The following is a 23244-nucleotide window of genomic DNA, read 5'->3' on the forward strand; positions in this document are numbered from 1 at the left end:
CAACCTGATACTAATAAATTACAATAGTCCAGCCTAAAAGTAATAAATGCATGATTTAGCTTTTCAGCATCACTCTGAGACAGGATGTTTCTAATTTTTGGGATATTGCACAAATGCAAGAAAGCAGTCCTACATACTTGTTTAATATGTGCATTGATATATCCTGGTCAAAAATCCAAGATTCCTCACAGTGTAACCAGAGGCCAAGGTAATGCAATCCAGATCTGGTTACACACTATTCTTCTAAGGTTTGTAGGGCCAAGTACAATAGCTTCAGTTTTATCTGAATTTAGAAGCAGGAAATTAGAGATTATCCAGGCCGATATGTTTTTAAGACATTCCTGCAGTTTAACTAATTGGCGTGTGTCCTGTTGTCTGGCCCGAAGGCGCAGGGAAGCAACCCTCTCTTACACCTACTACATCTACTGGATGTCATTACTGCTGATGTGAATGATTATTTTATGAAATCTAAATCTGGTGTCTCTAGGTTAATTTTTCTCAAAACAGATTCTCCAATAACCAGAGTTTCCAACAATCAGTTTGTACCTCGGTGGGTGTGTAACAATCCTCAGGGTCACTCTTGCCTTCATTGGTGTAGGCCTCCTTATATTCCTCACCTCTGTTGTTAGGATGTTGCCAAATGGAAGGATAAAGATTTTCTGGATGAAAAAGTCCATTTGTTGTGCTACACAATATGCATCAGAGCTTTGACTGCCATTATAACCTACCATTACCATGAGAATAAACCCCAAAACAGAGGCCTCTATGTTGCTAACCACACTTCACCAATTGATGCCATCCTGGCTAGCGATGGCTGCTATGTTATGATTGGACAAATCTATGGCAGCTTGATGAGGGTCATTCAGAGATCCATGATCAAAGCTTGCTCACATATTTGGTCTGAATACTCAGAAGTAAAAAGCAGACTTTTTTTGGCCAAAAGATTGAGTGACCATGTGGATCATAAATCTAAACTGCCTATCTTTATTTTCCAGAAGGTACCTGCATTAACAACCCATTAGTTATGATATTTAAGAAGGGCAGTTCTGAAATTGGTACCACATTCTACCCTGTGACCATTAGGTATGACCCCTGCTTCAGAGATGCTTTCTGGTATAACAGTTTGGAATGGGTAGCTACCTTTTTTTCATATGAGAACCACAGCTGTGCCTGAGGTACCTTCATGAAGATGGACTGGCTCAGAGCCTGAGCTGGGCATCTCTTACTGATTAACCAGTCAGTAGCAGTCCCTGTCTATTGACGCCCCTGGACTGGAAAAATCTGTCCTCGATGTCAAAAGTACTCCATTTGACTTCTGCAGTCACTGCCTCAGTCTGGCGTATTAAGTTAACTTCACTTTACAGGTCATTGTGAATCTGCTGCTTTGTTGGAGGAGCTTGAGGGACAGCTTGCTTGCATTAGAAATGAGGCTGCAGAGAGTCTTTCTTAGTGGCACTCTTTTAAGGAAAAGTGTTTATATATTTTTTGTTTGATGTTTTCATCTTTTGTTTTTAAGATTTTACAATCATGTTTTTATGCTATGCTGATGTTTTAGACTTGATTATACCTGGGGTGTATGAGAATGTTATTGCAGTTAAAAAAATAAATTGTTCTAAAGCTAAAACCTGTGACTGCATTGGGATTTTTCATGAGTGGCTTGTGCCCTTGGTTCAGGGCGCAGTTCCAGATTTTGCTGCTTTTCAGATATTTTTTTATTGGCTTTTCCCCGAGATTAATATCTAGCTTTGACTATATACAGGGGTTGGACAATGAAACTGAAACACCTGTCATTTTAGTGTGGGAGGTTTCATGGCTAAATTGGACCAGCCTGGTGGCCAATCTTCATTAATTGCACATTGCACCAGTAAGAGCAGAGTGTGAAGGTCCAATTAGCAGGGTAAGAGCACAGTTTTGCTCAAAATATTGCATACAACATTATGGATGACATACCAGAGTTCAAAAGAGGACAAATTGTTGGTGCACGTTTTGCTCGCGCATCTGTGACCAAGACAGCAAGTCTTTGTGATGTATGAAGAGTCACGGTATCCAGGGTAATGTCAGCATACCACCAAGAAGGACGAACCACATCCAACAGGATTAACTGTGGACGCAAGAGGAAGCTGTCTGAAAGGGATGTTTGGGTGCTAACCCGGATTGTATCCAAAAAACAGAAAAAAACCACGGCTGCCCAAATCACGGCAGAATTAAATGTGCACCTCAACTCTCCTGTTTCCACCAAAACTGTCCGTCGGGAGCTCCACAGGGTCAATATACACGGCCGGGCTGCTATAGCCAAACCTTTGGTCACTCGTGCCAATGCCAAACGTCGGTTTCAATGGTGCAAGGAGCGCAAATCTTGGGCTGTGGACAATGTGAAACATGTATTGTTCTCTGATGAGTCCACCTTTAATGTTTTTCCCATATCTGGGAGAGTTACGGTGTGGAGAAGCCCCAAAGAAGCTTACCACCCAGACTGTTGCATGCCCAGAGTGAAGCATGGGGGTGGATCAGTGATGGTTTGGGCTGCCATATCATGGCATTCCCTTGGTCCAATACTTGTACTAGATGGGCGCGTCACTGCCAAGGACTACCGAACCATTCTGGAGGACCATGTGCATCCAATGGTTCAAACATTGTATCCTGAAGGCGGTGCCGTGTATCAGGATGACAATGCACCAATACACACAGCGATACTGGTGAAAGACTGGTTTGATGAACATGAAAGTGAAGTTGAACATCTCCCATGGCCTGCACAGTCACCAGATCTAAATATTATTGAGCCACTTTGGGGTGTTTTGGAGGAGCGAGTCAGGAAACGTTGTCCTCCACCAGCATCACGTCGTGACCTGGCCACTATCCTGCAAGAAGAATGGCTTAAAATCCCTCTGACCACTGTGCAGGACTTGTATATGTCATTCCCAAGACGAATTGACGCTGTATTGGCCGCAAAAGGAGGCCCTACACCATACTAATAAATTATTGTGGTCTAAAACCAGGTGTTTCAGTTTCATTGTCCAACCCCATATATATATGTGTGTGTGTGTGTGTATTTTTTCTTTTCTTCTTGCTTTCTTATTTGGCGTATGCCACAGGCCATGGTTATATCTTTGGCAGTAAGACTGATAAAAATATAGTTAAAGACTTTATGCCCACCTTCTTTGAAGTTTTCACATTTTTCAAAGCCATCGAGTGGCCTGTGGGCCATTTGCTTGACACCCAGCGTATATAGACAGTAGTTCAATTCATGAGCTGTTTTTCATTATATCTTGAGTCTTTAACCTTCTTTTCCCCTCCATTTTTGCAAGGTCAGTGATATCTACTTCACAAAAGCCATGTAAACTCCCACTCATTAACTGCTTTTCCCACTTGCCCTTCCTTTTCCCCCTCTCCATTTCCTTCACCACATTTTTTTCTGCAACAGTACAGTGATGCAGTATTTTCAGAAATGGATCAGAAAAGAAAGACAGGGGCAGAGGGGGGCTGATGAGGCGGAGGATGAAGGGAGGGGCAGGTTGCTGGAAGGCTCTGCTCTGTGGCTGGCCTTGTCAAATTGATTGATGAGAAAGGCAAGCTTGTGTTCTTGACAGGCTGGGGATTCATCCTCCTGGCAGTACTGATACACTTATCTAGGTTTAAAATGGCGGCAGTGGCAGTCGAGGGAGGGGTTGCCATCACGCTGGAGGGGTGTTAAGAAGGAGATTAGGCTGCTGCACATCATGCCCAGTAAGATCTGAGTCCATGTACATGCAACAATGTTATGAGAATACATGCATATGTGGTTCTGTTGAATGCCCACTCAATATAATGGCTGAGTGGTAGAGAGCCAAGAGGAGAGATGTTGCAAGTCCATGGTTTATATCTGTCTGACAACAGTGTATGAAAGAAACATGGTTTCACTGGCAAAATCAAAAACAACAAATATGGTGGGGAAAAGCAAACAGTGCAATAAAGATTATTTTCTGATGAATGATGCTCCACCCTTAAAGGCTTATAGTACCCCAGGTTGCCTTCAGGTTAATTTCTTTGTTCGTTTTTACAGAATAACCCTAAGCTCTCCAAGTATCAAGGAGTCAATCAGAAAACACAGAAAGCCTTTCTTGCTTGTCAGTGCAGTATACAAATGCAGCATGAAATCTGTGGGATTCTTTGGAAATTCAGTGTGACTGAATTTATAGCATGCTGGAAATAAACTGGAATAAACTATTACCTCTTACTGTTGAGAGAACAGTATACCTCCTTATTGACAGACATCATTTCACATAAAACAGATTTTTCTTCTTGTCTGATTCTTTTATAGTTTACAGTGAAACTGTCTCACTCATTTCTGTATTGCACAGTTGCTGCCGTTAAAAAGCTTCGCATTGCACTAAGGAAGCTTTGATATCCTGCCTGCAAGCAATCAAAATTTGGAAGTCCTTAGTATACATGATCAAAGAAATGTTTGGAACACTGATGAAAGCACACAAATACATACTCACATATACAGACAGATAATCACACAAAATATGTTTTAGTTTTAGATCATGAGTAATTCTAAAGTTTTGCCTAAACATTTGTTTCTGAAACACAAATACATGAAATTATTTTAAAATTATAAAGCAGAGATGTTGAGGTTTTAAGGCGCACCTCTTTGTGTGTGTTTTTTTAATCTGAAATTTTTTTAAAGGATTTGAAAATCTAAACCTTTAACTTTCATCTCTGCATTGATGGTTGCTCTGTTCCCAGAACAGAGGGAGAGGAAAATATTACTTCAGTTATTTCACCATGAAAGAACATTCAAATTGCATAGAATATATGGGGAAGGGAATTGTCTCATACATGTGACATAATCTTAATCCATTGACCAGATACTAGTGTGGAGAAAATGTTATATTTTCTTTCTTATATCTTCTCACAACATGCAGTGCCAAAAAAAAAAATAATGTCCGAGAAGGTTTGAGAGTAGTGATTGCTCTCGATATCAATAAGTGGTGCAGGTTGTATCATGTTGAACAAACAAAGCAGACCTATTCAACAAAAATTTTTAGTTCAGACAATCCCTCTCTTATCAGAGACTTGAAATCTAGCATTTCACAGTTTCTTCTTTAACACTACAGAAATTAAAACTTAGGGCTTTTTGTGTGTTCTGATTAAGTAAAATCTCCAAGCACTGAGCTAAATCTGCATCGGTCCACGACCCTTGGTCCTCAGTATAGAAGAGTGAGATCAATCATGCCATTGGTGATAAATGAATAAATGAGATCTTTGTTGCTTTACATTATATTCAGGTGGCATGATGTTCAGAACTGTTGTCTCACAGCAAGAAGGTCTTGGGTTTTAATCCAGTCTGGGGCCTTTCTGTGTGGAATTTGCATGTTCTCCCTGTATCTGCATGGGATGTCTCTGGGAATTCCAGCTTCCTCCCACAGTCCAAAGACATGTATGGGGATGGGTTAATTGTTGATTCGAAATTGACTGTGTGAATGTGAGAGTGAATGATTGTTTGTCTCTTTGTGGTTAGCCCTGGGATAGACTGGTGACCTGTCCAGGGTGTATCCTGCCTCTTGCCATTTGACAGCTGGAAAAGGCTTATTTGTCTGAGTAGAAACTTTAGACCAGACTAGGCTCCATTCAGCATTGCTTTATCAAGCATTTTCCCCCAAGTATTTGGCAAGTTGCAAATAAGTGATTTTGTTGTCTACACAGCAGAGTCCCAGTGTGAACTTTGGTTTGTGATGGGACTACTACACTTCTACACTCAACATTCACACTAACCATTGCCTCATAAGTCTTCATCATTCTAAACACAATGTGGCCTCTAAAAATAATCCAGACATCAATTGCACTGTCACTTTAATGTATCTCGAGACATTTAAATAATTTTCTAGAATAAGATATTAGCTTAGTGGTGCTGCACATGTAATCCGCCTCTTTTCTGCTTTTACGCTGGCCAAGGAAAATATCTTTGCTGAATTACGCACATTATTTGATGTACTTATTTACATTTTTAAATTTCTACAAAAGACATATATTACATATATTATATATGTACTCATTTTAGTTTATCAGATACCATAGCATTTGCTTTGTGATACATTTAGCTAATATAGTTAGCATAGTTATCTGATGTGTGATACATTTAGCTAGAATATATTTTGCAAATTTCTACCAAGCCCGCAAAAGAAAGAAGCAATGTGAAATTTTATATACTCCACTACACCTCTGAAGGTGTGCTGTGGTATCTGGCACCAAAATATTAGCGACAGATCCTTTAATTCCTGTAAGAAGCGAGGTTAGACATCCATGTATCAGACTTGTTCATCCAGCACATCCCACAGATGGTCAATTGGGTTGAGATCTGGGGAATTTGGAAGTCAAGTCAACACCTCAAACTTGTTGTTGCACTTCTCAAACTATTCCTGAGCCATTTTTGCTTTGTAGCAGGGAACATTATATTGTTGAAAGAGGCCAGAGTCACCAGGGAATACAGTTTCCCCGAAAAGGTTAACACGGTCTGCAACAATGCTTAGGTAGGTGTTAGCGTTAAAATAACAGCCACATGGATGGCAGGACCCAAGGTTTCCCAACAGAACATTGACCAAAGCATCACACTGCCTCTGCTGGCTTGCCTTCTTTCCATAGTGCATCTTGGGACATGTGTTCTCAAAGTAAGCAACGCACATGCACATGCACATGCACACACACACACACACACACACACACACACACACACACACACACACACACACACCACCACCACCACCACCATCCATGTGATGTAAAAGAAAACATGATTCATCAGACCAGGTCACCTTCTTCTTTTTTTGTTTGACCTATTATAGCACACCTGTTGGATTGGACCATGCTCGCAAGCTTTCGCTCCCCATGAGCATCAGTGAGCCCTGGCCACCCATGACCCCTATTCCTTCCTTAGACCACTTTTGATACATACTGACCACTGCAGACTGGGAACACCCCACGAGAGCTGCAATTTGGGAGATGCTCTGACCCAGTCATATCACAATTTCTCTTGTCCTTAGGCCTGCCCATTTTTCCTGCTTCTAACACAACAATTTAGCTCACCCATGATGAAGAGATAATCAGTGTTATTCACATCACCAGCCAGTGGTCATAATGTTATGCTTCGTTGGTATTCTCGAGTAACGGATGACCACTTGCTAGTGCCGGGAGCCACACCTGCTTGCTAATTGTGGTGATAACAATCACTTCCGATGAAATTTTCTGCCTGGCATGATGATACCTTAGACTGGCACAGCACCATTTATGGCACCGGGCATCAATTTAAATCTTAACAATTAGTCGACTAGACTACTGACTTAGCTATTGTCAGTACTTGGTACTAGATGTACTTATTGGCTAGCCTGATTGTTAAGATTTGAATAAATGGTTGTCCTACATGTTACACAGCCATCTGCCATCAGATAGAGCTGCAGCCTTGACATCATTATAGAAAAATGCCATAACACTGTTAATCTTGGCCTGATATTTTTGTTAGGTCTAATATTGTTAGTTATTTTTGAAGTTTTATAACGTAACCTGAAGTGCACCTAATGACAAACAGTCGAAACAGCCTTGCAGGTGTTTCTTACTATATCCCCCAAGTTTGTACAAAGAAGTAAAAAAAAAAAAACTAGAGGGAGAAATATTTTGCACCTTAAAAAACTGACCACAGCAAAGAGTAGGACCCAGGAGGGGAAAAAGTCCCAGCATTTTATGTTTCTCTTGGCCAGCACTGCATGTAAAACACCAGGACACGATTGAAAGGTAATTAACACAGGCAATGCACCTGCACAAGCATCAAATGCCGCAACAACATCGATCACTTACGTAGGTTAAGACCCAGCGCTGAAGTCTCAGCCAGTCTCCAGCGTACCCAATCAGGGGTACGCTGGGGGAAGAGGCTGGGGGAGAGGGAGGTCTGGGCTTCCCTACTCAGGCTGAGACCCCATGACCCAGCCCCGGATAAACAGAAGAAAATGGATGGATGGATGGATGGGTTGTATTGTTTTATTTTCATTTTAGATTTTAACTTTTATTGTGATACAGTTCCCTGTTATCTCGTGTCTATCGTTAGTATGCAATGGTTCCTCAACACCTTCAGTTATAACTCTCTCAGTTATCTCCTCTGAGGTAGGTTTGGGTTAGCATGGGGGACCCTTGCATGCCCTAACAGGGATTCAGACCCCCAACCTATCATTCTAAAGATGTAATGTTACCACTACGCTATTCCGCTTCTACAGTAGAGTAGTACAGGTCAATGAGTCATAGAGGCTCACTTCTGACTGATGGCAGCAATACTTAGGTGAGTTGTTGAGGATCCTGAACTTTGCTGTTGGTAAGCACTGCTGTTTTTGCCTCAGGTAGCTGGTGTTGGCAGATGGAACTTTGTTGGACTCTGACTTAGTGATTAAACTCTCATACAACGTGGGAATGTAATCAAACTTTTTTATCTGAGGGAAAGTGTGATTTGTAGGACTTCGGAGTCTAACATTAGCTGGCACAATGCTAGCTTATAACCTGCCATGGCTGTTGTTTAGCTGGCTCTTGGCAGCTGTCTGGAGACAGGAGGGTCACATTCCTAATCTGCTGACAATAAGCAATAGTGATAATATCAGGTTTATATGTTTATATACATTTTTTGTGTGTTAGAGCCCTGAGTTCAGTTTAGGAGATGAGGCTTGAGATGAGGAGGAAGAAGATTACATTTTGATGTCAGTCATATTGTCTCTTTCCTTCATGCTTTCATTTCTTAACACCTTCTCTGATGTTAAAACATATATTGCCAAAAGTATTCAATTACCCATCCAAATAATTGAATTCAGGTGTTCCAATCACTTCTATGGCCACAGGTGTATAAAGTCAAGCACCTAGGCATGCAGACTGCTTCTACAAACATTTGTGAAAGAATTCAGTGAATTTCAGTGCGGTACTGTGATAGGATGCCACCTGTGCAACAAATGCAATCATAAAATTTCCTCACTTCTAAATATTCCACAGTCAAATGTTTGTGGTATTATAAACAAAGTGGAAGTGATTGGGAACAACAGAAATTCAGCCACAAAGTGGTAGGCCACATAGAATGACAGGGTGGGGTCAGCAGATGCTGAGGTGCAACTTGCGCAGAGGTTACCAACTTTCTTCAGGGTCTATCACTATAGAAACATCATGTGACCTTCAGATTAGCTCAAGAGCAGTGAGTAGAGAGTAGGGAATCCCGGGTCCTGGGATTAATCCCGGGACTCGGGATTCCCAGGAAATGCGATCAGAACCATTTCCCGTTTCCCGGGAAAGGTTAAGACGGGAAACTGGAGAAAAAGTCACATTATATAGCCTATAAAATATGCCTGCCCTGAACAATAAAAAATATCTGTTTAACTTTGAGTGTTTCTTTTCCTCGTTTGCAGCCGCTTACTAACAATCATGAATTAGGATACGGGCCTAATGTGTGAAGAAAGTATCATGAAATAGATTGCTTTAACATATTTCGCTTTTAAAATGGAGTTGAGTAAAATGTATATTTTTTAGGGTATAAGGATTGGCGGCCAGTTTTTCAAAAGACAATTCACAACGAACCTACTTTAACCCTCAGACACGGCGTTATAAATTTGCTGTTGCCAGAATGGCAATGACCAAGTCATAGTGCATTACTCAAGGCCCTGTGTTATGTCATGTTATAGTGAAGTACGGTAGTTAACTTTTCAATGACTATTACAGCGTTCCACTGGTGGAACGGTGTGCATGACAGCGCAAGTGGCTGAGCCTTTATCAATGCTGTGTGGAGATGAACTGTATTGTTTTGCACCAGCAGTTGTAAAATATCTTGGTATAATTCCATGTACAATGCAGGAATATTCGAATTATATTTGTTAAGGGAGTGTTGAGGAACAATACAACACCGCATAGCTCGAGCACTTGAATGCCGAGATGTAGGTTTTATTGCATTAATCAAACCAACGTTGCCCCCTACTGGGCATAACAGGACATAGCTGGAAAGCTACCTCTACAATATCAAAATAGGTTAAGACCGACACAGGCTACAGATTAAAATTAAATTAAAATTAAAAAAAAAATAAACTTCTTCCCGGGATTCCCGGGAAATGGCTCGTCTTTTCCCGGGATTTGATTCATGTCATTTTTGGGAAAAATATTAAACCCTAGTAGAGAGCTTCATGGAATGGGTTTCCATGCCGAGTAGCTGGATCGAAGCCTTACATCACCAAACACAATGCGAAGTGTCGGATGCAGTGGTGTAAAGCACCCTGCCACTGGACTCTAGAGCAGCAGAGACATGTTCTCTGAAGTGATGAAGCTCTCCATCTGGCAATCTGATGGACCAGTCTGGGTTTGGCAGTTGCCAAAATTTTGGTGGAGGGGGGATTATAGTGTGTTTTCTTTTTTCAGGAGTTCGGCTCTGCCTCTTAGTTCAGTGAAAGGAGCTCTTAATGGATCAGCCTACCAAGACATTTTGGCCAATTTCCTGGTCCCAACTTTGTGGGAACAGTTTGGGGATGGCTCCTTCCTGTTCCAGCATGACTGTGCACCAGTGCACAAAGCAGCTCCATAAAGACATCAATGAGCAAATCTGGTTTGGAAGAACTTGACTGCCCTGCACAGAGTCCTGACCTCAACCAGATAGAACACCTTTGGAATGAATTAGAATGGAGACAGCAACCCAGACCTTTTTGTCTAACATCAGTGTCTGACCTCATAAATGTGCTTCTGAAAGAATGGTCAAAAATTCCCATAAATACTCCTAAACCTTGTGGAAAGCCTTTCCAGAAGAGCTGAAGCTGTTATCGCTGCAAAGGCTGGGCCAACATCATATTACACCCTATGGATTAAGAATGGGATGTCACTCAAGTGCATATGTGTGTGAAAGGAGACGAACCAATTATTTGGGCAATATAGTTAATTGTGTGCAGCGCTTTGGTCAATGCCATTTGATTTTAAAGTGCTTTGTAAATAAGGTTGAGTTGAGTTGTGTATGATGTTGAGTATAGTGTGGGTATCAAGGCTTTAATAGGTTTGTATTTTACATTAGATTATTTAGTTTTAAGGTGTTTTTTTTTTCTCTAATTCAGTTAGTTTAAATTAGTTTTTAGAGTGGTTTTGCTCCTTTTTTTTATTTTTTTTTTTGTTTCTTTGATGCTTAGTTTTAGTTTTTCATTCTTTGTTTGTCAGGTGCAGGATTCAAAGTGCAAGAATAACTATTGCATATAAGAAGTCAACAAAAGATACCATTTAAAAAAACTGCAGGTAAAACACTGGCACATGTAATTAACACACACACAATGTTGGCCACTTGTGTATGAGGCCCCCCTGCAAAGACCCAGCGCAATAGTGAGTATCTAACCAAGCTTATGTCTCTGAGTAGCTCCCCTGGCTCCAACAGAGAACCAGCATCACGGCCCTGTAGCAAAGTGAAAACCATAATGAACCATTTTTAGCAGAAAAAATAACGTGTGTCATTAATATAGCACAAATTTAGCACATAATGCTGCTATCTTGTGAACATTTGGTTGTTGAATTCAATTTTTTTAATGGTATGATTTGTAGGTCTTATTATCTTGAATCTTGGAACTGACAAAAAAAAGTATGAAAAACCAAAATGAATACTAGAAACTAAACTAAATCTAAGCATTAAACAAATAAAAATCAATTAAATAAAACTGAACTATAATGTAAAATCCAAAACTATTATAACCCTGCTTATCATCCACATTTGTCTGGGAGCTGCTGCCACAGTGAAGCTGTTGCTAGAGGCATGTGCTGTTATACAATGATTATTCGACCAAACATACTGAAATATTACAGTTCTGATATGTTCACATTTCAGTCTTAAAAAAGAAACCTGGAAAATCCTTATTCCAGCTTTAATCTGGCATTTTTAGATTATAGGTCATGTTGGTTGTTGAATTGTGATGCAAACTGTTTACACTCAGTATTTTACCTATCAGTTTAACCAAAATGCGTCCATACCATAGGCTTCGTTGACATGCTGCCACCTTGGTTGGAGCCAACTCTTAGTTTTTAAAAAAAAAAATCAGTAAATGTCAACATTAAAATTGTAGCAGTCCCATTAGGTTGAAGCTGTGAAAATGGATTAATGTTTTCTTTTTCTCATAAGTAGTTTGTTCCTCCTGCTGCCAAATGTAGTTGATTAATCTGGCGGGCTTTTAAATAGCCCTTTTTTTCATTCTGAAAATAACAATGCTGATTATATGTCCAATAATAATTGAGTCAGGCTTAAACAACTGACCATTTGATCCTCTGACTACATGCCTTGTAGTATTTTAAATATTTTTAAAGACAAAAACCTCATCTTTTGAATAGAAAATTATTTTTATGTAATCATAAAATCTACAGATCAATTACAGATCTTGTTATTATGATGTCTGGAACTTTTTTAATTCAAGCACTGAAATTGCTTTATACAACATAATCCAGTCACACACTGACAAATACTTCTTCCCATGTCTAAGTGCTGTCTATCTAACATTCACACTCTGAGCAGCCAGGAATTGAACCATCAGCCTTCTGATTCATAGGTAACCTGCTCTACCCCCTGAGATGCAGCCAGCTAAGAAAAATAACTTCTTCTTTTCCCATCTGCATAAAGGGCATACTACTTCCTCTAGTGTCCCTGTATACACTTCTGAATATCTACTGTTTCGTATATGTGTCAAATGACACAATAGACTTCCCTCTGCAACTTCACCCTCACTGAATGTCCAATTAGAATAGAATAGAATAGAATAGAATATGTCATTATACATACAACAAAATAAATCATTATATGTACAACAAAATTCCATTCAGAACTTTTGAAAGATATTTGAGATTACTGCTGTTGATACTCTACCAAGTGCCATGATGTACAGAGCAAGGAAGACAAGGAGCAATTGATGTGCTTACTTTATATTCCTTAGCTTTCCTAGTTCATATTCTAATGATCTATTTCATTACTTGATAGTACGATCTAAAATTTTGTATCAACTGATGCTCCTAAAATGGTTTGCATTACAACATCACCAGTAGTTTTGTACCTTTCATTTATTAAATGATTTGCAAGAAATCTTAATAATGGAAGCAACGGGGCTTTTTCTTGCTTAGCTATAAAGCTTTAATTGTTGCAGGGAACAACGAAGACCTAATTAACATAATTATTCATTAATATGCACATGGGCCAGATGTTCAAACAAGGAATATATGTACACTTCTTGTTCACAGTATTAAAAACTGCACTGAGATGATGGCACAAAATAGAGTGATCTTAATAAGTAGATTTTATTTTTATCAATGTTTTGAAATTGGCCCATACAAAATTTTCTTTCTATTTTAGCAACAATCCAAAAGGTCAAGAAACTAAAGTGAACAGACAGTTGGAGAATTATCATTATTATTATTATTTTCAAAAGGTGCTTGGTAACACAGAAATTCTTTTTTTTTCCTGAGCAGAGAATTTGGTTGTTGTATGAAGTGATGCTTGGTGATACATTATTCTCACTGCTTCCTGGAGCTATAAAAAAGAAATATCGGCCTATTAGTGAGATTTATAACATTACTAACAGATGTACTGTCTACACACGGGAGCTGGTCCACTGACTGACTGAGACACAGCTGAATGGGCAATATGACTCATCAAATTAAGGTATATTATTATTATTATTATTTGTTTTATTGATGATATATTAAGATTCATTTCCATAGACTGGACACTGTCTCTATATTATATCTCCTCACAAAGTACACAATTGTCACAGCAGCAGCTTCACGTCAAAACTGCCTGTGTTACATTTATGGAAAAACACACTGTGGGAGGTAAGGAAAAATAATGAGCCTATAGTAGCTGTGGACTTTTTTCTGTTTTTCTGTCTTTGGCTATAGACCGCCATGTTCCTCTAACCTTACATGCTGTTAGAAATGTGATAACATTGTCAGTATTTTGAAAGACCTAGTATTATGTCAAGGAACATTTCCTCTTATCTAAGGCTTGCCAGATTTTTAAACAAACAACATTTCCTTATATTTCCTTCTAAATATTTGCTGCTGGTAATTTGTTGTATAGAAAAAGAAATTCTGACTGAGTTGCCAGCCCAGTCTTATGAAGCATACTATTTCAGTGCTACAAAATGAAGCTGTCTGGCAAGCCTGTAAAATTACTCTTCTCTTCATTTCTTGTGGTGCCGTTCCAATTTTGTAATGAAAATCAAAGCAAATTTTGTGAGTGCTGTGCTAGTTACTCACCTGTGGATGAGTTCCAGGTTTTGTCACTGAAAGTCTTCTGAAGGAAGATAAATTGAGAATAATACATGTTCTGACAGGATTCTGTTGAAGATTTGTGAAGCAAATATCATAGCATAGTATACTACCATTCTGCTGCATAGTGTATTTAAGCAGTACGCTGCAATATACATTGAATATTAGCATTCAAACATAGTTTACTCACAACTTGGCAAAGAAGATCGTTTCTCTGTGGTTGGGCCGCAGACCTGCAAGGGGCCCTGAAAAGCCCTAATTAATGGTATGGTAATATGGAGCATTAGAAATTTGTATGGTAGACATATTTTAGGATTTTTGCTCCTATATTTTAGGATTACTGTTTAGACGTAGTTTAGGGTTAAGGTTGGTCCTGTGTTTTTATTTATCTTCTCTTGTAGACAAATGCTATGTTAAAATGAAACCGTACGTTAAAAATCACTGGGTTATTGCCAGTGGCCGATTGCCACTCGCACTGTGGGCGGCCTTTGTCCTCCTCCAAGCTCAGGTCCTGTACCAGAGGCCTGGGAGCTTGAGGTTCCTGCACAGTATCTTAGCTGTTCCTGTGACTGTGCTCTTCTGGATTGAGATCTCAATGCTGTTCCTGGAACTTGCTGGAGCAACTCTCCCAATTTGGGGGTCACTGCCTCGAGTTTTCTGATTACCACAGTGACCACTGTTGCCTTCACCTTCCACATCCTCTCTAGCTCTTCTCTCAGCCCTCTGTATTTATCGAGCTTCTTGTGTTCCTTCTTCCTGATTTTACTGTGGCTTAGTATTGCTATGTCTATCACTTTCTCCTCTGCTTGTCCACCACTACTGTGTTCAATTGGTTAGCCATCACCAGTTTGTTCGTCTGGATCAGGAAGTCCCACAGGATCTTAGATCGGTCATCCTCAACCACCCTTGGGGGTGTATCCCATTTTGACCTCGGAACTTACAGGCCATTTTTGTTGCAGAAGTTCCTGTACTATGCCAGGCACTTGGTTATGGTGTTCAATATATGCCCTCCCTGCTAGCATCTTGCACTCTGCTGTTATGTGCTGGATTGTCTCAGGGACATTTCTGCACAATATGCACCTCAGGTCTTGCCTGGTGTGGGAGACCCCAGCCTCTATCAATCTTGAGCTTATAGCTTGTTCTTGTGCTGTCTTGATTAGTCCCTCTGTGATGGTTTTCACTCCAGCTTTGTCCAGCCATTGCTAAGATTTCCTGATATCCGCCACTTTTTCTTCGATGCGAGTGGTGCATGCTGTGCAGGGGTCTGTCCTTCCATGATGGTTCCTGTTCTTGCTCCTCTTCTTTCTTGGGTTTCTGCTGCCTGAGGTTTTCACTAAGCACACGATCCTGTGTGGCCATCTTTCTGAATGTCCTCATGGATCTTTGTTGTTTCATGCTGGATAGTGTTTCTGACACTCGCTAATCCTTGGCCTCCCTCCTTCCATGTAGTGTACTGTCTCAGGGTGTTAGATTTGGGTTGAAATCCTCCATTTTTGGTAAGGAGTGTCCTTGTCTTAATGTTGACTTGACTTGACTTCTATTGACTTCTATCTCCTCCTTTGGCCAGCTTATTATCTGACAACTGGCAGGGCATAGGTGTTGATTCCCAGGATCGTGTTCTTCCCATTCAGCTAACTCCTAGTGGCATGCCTTTGCAGGTACTTGGTGATTACAGCTTTCCTAGCAGCCGCTTCATGGTTCCCAATTGCCTGCAGGGTCCCAAGGTACTTGTAACTATCCTCAGTGTCTGCAATGTTGCCTTCTGGTAGTGTAATACCCTCAGTTCTGGCTCCCTTCTTTTTTTTACTCTCCAACTAAAATTCTTCAGTCCGAATGATGATGTCAGTGCTGTAGATCCTAGTTGTGCGAGATTAGTGAATCAATGATGTCTCATTCACTTCTGATATACAGCTTGAGTGAACAAGGCATCAATTCACTGATCCACATCAAATATACATAAATACACTGCTCAAAAAATTGAAAGAGCACTGAAAACACATCAAATCTCAATAGGAAAAAAAATTCATGTTGGATATCTATATTCATATGGAAGGGGTAGCATGTTAGGAATGAAATTAATGGGAAATGGACTAGTTCTTATATAGTGCTTTTCTACTCAGTATGAGCACTCATACAACATGTTTACATTCACCCATGCACTCCCATTCATACAAGTACTTCCATGTTTACTAAGCTAAGTGCTTTTAATTAGCTAACATTCACACACATTCATACTCCGACAGGACGGTCGGAGAGCAACTTGGGGTTAAGTATCTTGCCCAAGGATACATTGGCATGTAGCCTGGAGTAGCCAGGAATCGAACCGCTGACCTTGCGATCAATAGGTGACCTGCTCTACCTACTGAGCTACAGCCACCCCCAAAATAATCTGCATTGTTTGATGGAAATGAAGTTTATCAGCCTACAGGTGGCTGAATTCAAAGACACCCCGAAAGTGAAAAAAATTATGTGGCAGGCTCTTCCTTTTTGCCAGAATTTTATTGCAGCAAGACAAAATGGTATTCAGTAGTTTGTACCACATGCTTATATGCATATCTGACAATGTTTGGGCATGAGACAATGACTGGTGTCCTGGGGGATCCTCTCCCAGAGTTGAATCAGGGCATCTCAGAGCTCCTGGACAGTCTGAAGTGCAGCCTGGCTGCTTCGGATGGACCGAAACATAATGCCCCCGAGGTGTTCTATTGGATTTAGGTCAGACAAGTGTGGGGGCCAGTCATTGGTATAAACTTATTCATCCTCCAGGAACTGCCTGCATATTCTCACCATATGAGGCCTTGTCGTGCACCAGGAAGAACCCAGGACCCACTGCACCAGTGTAGCATCTGACACTGGTTCCAAGCATTCCATCCTAATACCTAATGGCAGTCAGGGTGCTGTTGACTAGCCTCTAGAGGTCTGAAGATAAAAACTGAAGAGCCAAAATGCATGAAAAATCAAACTTTCTGCCACTGCCAAAACCTTTGGCTGAATGGATGTACACTGCCTTGCTGAGCTTCTGGCAAATGAAAGACTCCTCCTTTTTCTTGTCTGCTACTGTCACTGAAAATGATGTTAATATGCATTGTGTGGGGCTTGCTGCAGTATAGCTTGGCCTAACAATGTGTCTTCCCCACAGCATTTTTTCATCTATATAGAATGTAAATGACAGAAGATTTTCAAGTGTACTTTTATAATGATGCGGTTCCGTTTGCATTCTTTTTCTGTTGCCACTCTCTCCATTCTTCCTCCAAAGCCTCACCAGTTATTTGATGAATGTGGAGCAGGGTACTGTGTGAGCTACCTGCTCTTTATTCATCGTTGCCAATCTGCATCTCTAGAAAACCTTGTTCGCTCTTAAAGATTTTCCAAGACCTTAGTCAATGAGCTTTAGTAGTGAAATGCATCAAGGAAAGAAAACAATAGAGCATGTATGGTGGTGCACTCATTTTACAAGTAAACAGTGTCTGAATGAAAGGATCCTACCTGCCTGAAATCATTTACGTGCAAGAAGAAAACAAAGAGAATGTTGAAGTTTCATTTGAAACCCTCGCATTTGGGAATTTGCTACAGCTGAAAAATATGCAGCCAGTGTTTGTGGACAGCAGGGGATGAAGTAGCTTTCAGGAGGAATTTTCACAGATCCCAAAATAAACACTGAAAAATAAATGTGCAGTGGCTAATTTGTCTTCATCCTCTCTTAGCTATTGCTCCCTGCATTTGGTACGTAAGCTCACATACTATGGTGATGCCTGTGGTGTTTGATCACACCCCTTAATGGATGTCTGTGTGAGTTTGGAGTCTCTAAGTAGATTACTGTACACAGTGTTTTATTGTGACTTTTGGCACACTTGGGGACAGTTGAATATGTCAGCATTTCCTTCCTTTTTGCAATATTTTTGGTTTCTGTCGCCATAAGAGGGAAATATATGTTCATTATGTTCACCAGCTAGTCTCTAAACATGTTGGTGTGGTGCTGAGTGGCAGGTAATGTTGTCATTCATATGATATGAGAAGCTCTGTTTTTTATTACCCCAAGAATCAAAGGGTCTGATCAGCTGTGCTAGTGCAGAATCCTGCATATTCACTTTCATTTCTGATGGCATAACGTCAGCTGCTGAGGATGAAACCAATTTGGCTATTGTACCTGGTCAAAGAGGGACCTGCTAAAAGAGTATTTGTTTTACTTTGGGTTTTTGTGTTTTTTTAATTATTTTCTTGCCATAACACCCTGGTTTCTGTCAGTGTTCCAACTTGCACGGGGATTTCAAAACTGGGACAAAAGCTTATTTTGATTTTTTTAAACCAAGATACACACATACATTTCTTAAGTACCGTATTTTTCGGACTATAAGCCGCTACTTTTTTCCCACGTTTTGAACCATGCGGCTTATAGCCCGGTGCGGCGTTTCTGTGGATTTTTCTTTAACCACCAGGGGGCTCTTTAGCAGGATATGAATCATGGGACGTCAAAGTTGGAAATCAAAGAAGAAAGCGCCAACAAGTGCTAGCAGCAGGCACAAAAGAGATTTTTTTCAAACTCCCTCATCATGGAAACCACAAAAAGAACTTCCTATGATGCCGCTTTTAAGTTGAGGGCTATCGACCTGGCACTACAGGAGGGAAATAGAGCCGCTGCACGTAAGCTCGGCGTGAACGAATCAATGGTGAATTGACTTGTTATAACTCAAATTTGGGGTTGTCTGTCCCCCTCTGCTGAGTGCCGAGTAATTGTGGAAAACCGAGAGCGGCGGAGATACCAGCGGCTTATAGCCCGGTGCGGCTTATATATGTACGTTTCCAGTTTTTTCCAAAAAATTTGTAGGTGCGGCTTATAGTATGGTGCGCTCTATAGTCCGGAAAATACGGTACTCTAAAAAACTTATCATCAAAGTACTAGTGTGCATTTAATTGCGTAGTGCTCAGATTGTGCATGTCCAGTATGTTATATGTCTGCATTTACCTGATATGTGGTAATATGTGGTAATATATTTTTAATAATCTTGAATGTAGAACTTGCTTGAAAGGCATCTTTGAATGTGAGTGAACTAACCTGTAGAATAGAACTCATTTGTGCATAAAACACAATAGTTTCACTGGATTGGATTAGAGAATTCAAATGAACCCACTGAGCCAATTCTGTCTACATATTCTGGAAACATGGGCTACTTTGTGTAGTTGTTCTTGTGGAGCAGCTTTGAAAAGAAAAGAACAGTAGAGTACACTGAGTAAGAATTCACCAACAGTCACAATTCCCCTCATTTTCTATTGTGCACAGCTGTGTAGGAAGACAGAGAAGAAGGAATAGCTGAAGCATGACCAGCACCTGATCTATCAGGACATTGTTTGCAAAATTAGCTTGACCTTGAATGGCAATGCTTACGTTCATACAGGCTTCTGGACGTAAACCACAAAAACCTTCCTGACAAGCAGCTATTGTGAACCGTATGGGGAGAATCACTGGATGGCACAGTTTGTTCCTTTTTTATTATGATCTAGTACTTATAGAATCAGGCTGACCTGCTTTCTTAAAGGGGTTTCCTTTACATCATTAAAACTTTCTTCCAAAGCAGCAAGACATATTGCAGCAAATAGATCACTCTCTAGCTCCGTTTTCATGGCTGAATTGCCGCTACTGTTGTGTAGTGTTGATTATTTTGCCTTTCTGTCTTCATGACATAACTGAGAATTAACCTGCTTGCATGAATTAGCTGAGCACACGTCCGGCTTACAGTAACACCCCAATTCTGGAAAGCTTGAAAAGTGTCTTTTAGGAGATCTTCAGACCTAATGCAAACAGCAACTGATATCTCTTATTGCTATGAGGTTTCATATCCAATTTAGAACATACACTTTATTTGCATGAGTCACATGAAATTCTTTATTAGAGCCTATAAGCACAGAATATGACCTTGTAGGGTATCTCAAATACAGACCATAATATATTCTAGATATTAGGCTATTAGTAAGTCACTTGGGTAATGTAAAAGATGATCATTTTTAATAAATCCTTCCTATAGGGAAATTGACTAACTGTGGTGAGATTTTAGGCTTAGACAGCAGCAGGCTGCTTGGTCTGCACATGGCTGCACTAAGAAGATGAATACATTTTGAGGATCTTTGCAAAACATTTTGCTGTATTTGAAACTTTTTCCAGGCAGAATACACTAATCATTAGTCATTTACCAGCTCATTCCTTTTATCAGTGTCTTTATCATTATGCTGGACATCTTCTCTGACTTGTTTGGGATGTGGCATCCATTTGACATCCTGAGGATCATCCCAGTAAATGAGGTCAGTGCATGGTCCTAACCTGGAAATGGATTAAGTTCTAACCATGCAAGTGACTTGTCAACATATAACTCTATATGACACAGCTCCACCTAAAAAGCACAAGGATTCATGTGACTCACTGAAATGTTGGTGCCTAAAATAAGTCGGCTTTGATTTGATTGCAAATTCTCGTCTTGGAAGCAGCAGTGAGGTGTGTGTTTGCTTATGTGTTTGTCAGTGCGGTAGTGGTTGTTCTTAAACCACAGGCTTGACCCTGAGGTGAGCTCTGGAGAATTTGTTATTGAGTTTGACTTACTTCGGTGCCTTGTGATGCATTTAGAAAAGCTTTTTGTTGATGCTTTCTGGGAATGGTGTCCCTTATAGGCAAACCATATACAATGAGATTGCTTAGCTGTAACCCGACAGCTAGGATAGGCTCCAGCCCCCCATGACCCTGAAAAGGATAATGATAATTTTGGTTTTAATAAGTAACACACTCAGACAGCAATGTTTTAAAAACAATTGCGGTTCACACAGAACTTCAAGAGACCCTGGAAATGTTCTAGTTTCCATGCCACAAGTTGCCGGTATGTGTTTTGTAATGCTTTTTTAATGCAACAACATGCAGATGCGTGCATACACTCCTGTGTGTGTAAAAATGATGCTTTCATTGTTAAAAAAAAGTGGTGAGTATGAGAATATTTTGTGGCCTGACGACGAGGTTGGATTACTGCTGCAAACCAAAAAAATGCCAAATTGCAGCAGGAACCTCTGGAGAAATCGAACTAATTATCATTAATCTACTGCACTGATACTGAAGTTTATTGGGTTTTGGAGTTTGTTTTTCGTTGTTTCTTCCCATTGATGTTCATGTGTGTCCTTAATATTACACACATTTAGCACCTAATGCTGCTATCTTGTGAACAGTTGGTTGTTGAATACAATTTTTACAAACGGTATCTGTTAGGAGAATTTCCTGGGAATAATGACCACGAGAAGGTTATAGGTGAGATGCAGCTTTATCAGAACTTGCAAATCCAGAGTAGTCACAACACACTGTACGTGAAGGGTGCACCTTGAATCCTGCACCTGACAAAGTATGAAAAACTAAAACTAATGAAAACGAAACTAAAACTAATCATTAAACCAAAAATAAAAACTAATAAAAATGAGCAAAACCACTCTGAAAACTAACTAAAACTGACTGAATTAGAGAAATAAGTTAAACCTAAACTATAATGTAAATCCAAAACTATTATAACCCCGGACGGGACATGCTACAAGAGTTCATTACTTTAATTTGTTGTGTGTGTGTGTATTTATTATTTCTATGTTATTCACTTCAGTGCCATGTTAACAAAGACAGTATGTTGTTTGCTTTTAAGGCAAAGCTCTCAAGCTACAGACAGGACAGACTAAAGAGGAGAATGTTCTCAGATCCGGCTGTACAGGAAAACCTTCAGATCAAGAGGAGGATGGTGGACCTACTGGAGGAGTCAGAGACCCAATTCTGAAAGATTTGACAAAATTAGTGAGAACATTTCAGGAATAACAGCCACTATTAAAGAGGTTTTCTCATACCGTGACTGCTCAGCAGCAGCAGCCATGGACACATGGGAGGATACACTCCATGGCCAGGGTTTATGCACACCCCGCAGCCTTTTACCCACAGTGGCCCTGCCCATGCTCAACCGCACAGGGTGTCAATGCAGCACAATGAGTCACAGCAGGGGGACATGCTGAATCTATGGTGGACTTTTGAATAGCTTTTAGGTTATCTTTTTTCGCATACAAATGTTTTTTGTACAAAACCCACAGCCTTTGTGTTTAAAGCTGTTTTTGCCTGTCCTAACCAGTTTTTGTGTATGTACAGTACAAGTCAAAAGTTTGGAGACACTCAAGGGTGAGAGTCTATACAAATATATGGTTATACAAATTTCACTTTCTCAGGTCTTGAGTTCAGATTTTCTCTCTTTCCACACAGCAGTCAGAATTTTCCTGGTGATGAACTCATGTCAAGCAGTGAGAACTCACATGCCTACAAACACGCCATCATGGAGCTGAATATTATAGGGTTCGGCTGAATTTCAGAATTTCAGTAACCATGATTTTACCATTGTAAAACCAACGTTACTGCAGAAAAACCATAGGAAACAGTGAATTTTTGTAAGGGATGAATTACATTTAAGGCAGCAGGCTTGTTTGCCTTGTACTAACTTCATTTTGCGCTTTTTTCATGGCTCTCTTGGTCTTTTAGCTGCACCTTCACTGTTTGAATTCTCACAAATATCCTTTGCCCCTGAAAAATGTTTATAGCTGAATACATCCAACACACACCTCGTTAACCGCTGGCCAGTCTCTCCATTTGCCATTTCTTCATGTTTTGGAAATGTGCAAAATGTACAAAATATTTTTTTTTTCACATCATGTGACGTGATGACTACATTTCCATAAAACAAGTGAAATCTGTGTTATACTTATGTAATATTAGTTCTACCCTTTTGAAAGACAGCAAAATAGTCCTTATCCAATGCTGCGAAGCATGTCATCCATGTCATCAGTCTTTGAGACTGCACTCCTCTGATAACTTTTTCTCCACCTCTGAATTTGAACTCAAAATACTACCCAAACTTTGATTTGCAAATGCCTACACATCAAGCAGAAGAAGGGTGCAGAGAAGACACACACACAGAAAATTAGCTCTTGAAGCAA

General features: G+C 40.1%; 1 protein-coding gene and 1 pseudogene across 1 annotated transcript in view; both read left to right on the plus strand.

Moving 5' to 3' along the window:
• The window catches only part of ntm (neurotrimin), a 561945-nt gene that overhangs the window by 110994 nt on the left and 427707 nt on the right, over positions 1-23244 (plus strand). The window lies entirely within an intron of this gene.
• Positions 1-23244, plus strand: part of LOC115791848 (glycerol-3-phosphate acyltransferase 4 pseudogene) — a 168125-nt pseudogene that overhangs the window by 603 nt on the left and 144278 nt on the right.

This window comes from Archocentrus centrarchus, chromosome 14 (genome assembly GCF_007364275.1).
Source record: "Archocentrus centrarchus isolate MPI-CPG fArcCen1 chromosome 14, fArcCen1, whole genome shotgun sequence".
Taxonomy (NCBI): Eukaryota; Metazoa; Chordata; class Actinopteri; order Cichliformes; family Cichlidae; genus Archocentrus; species Archocentrus centrarchus.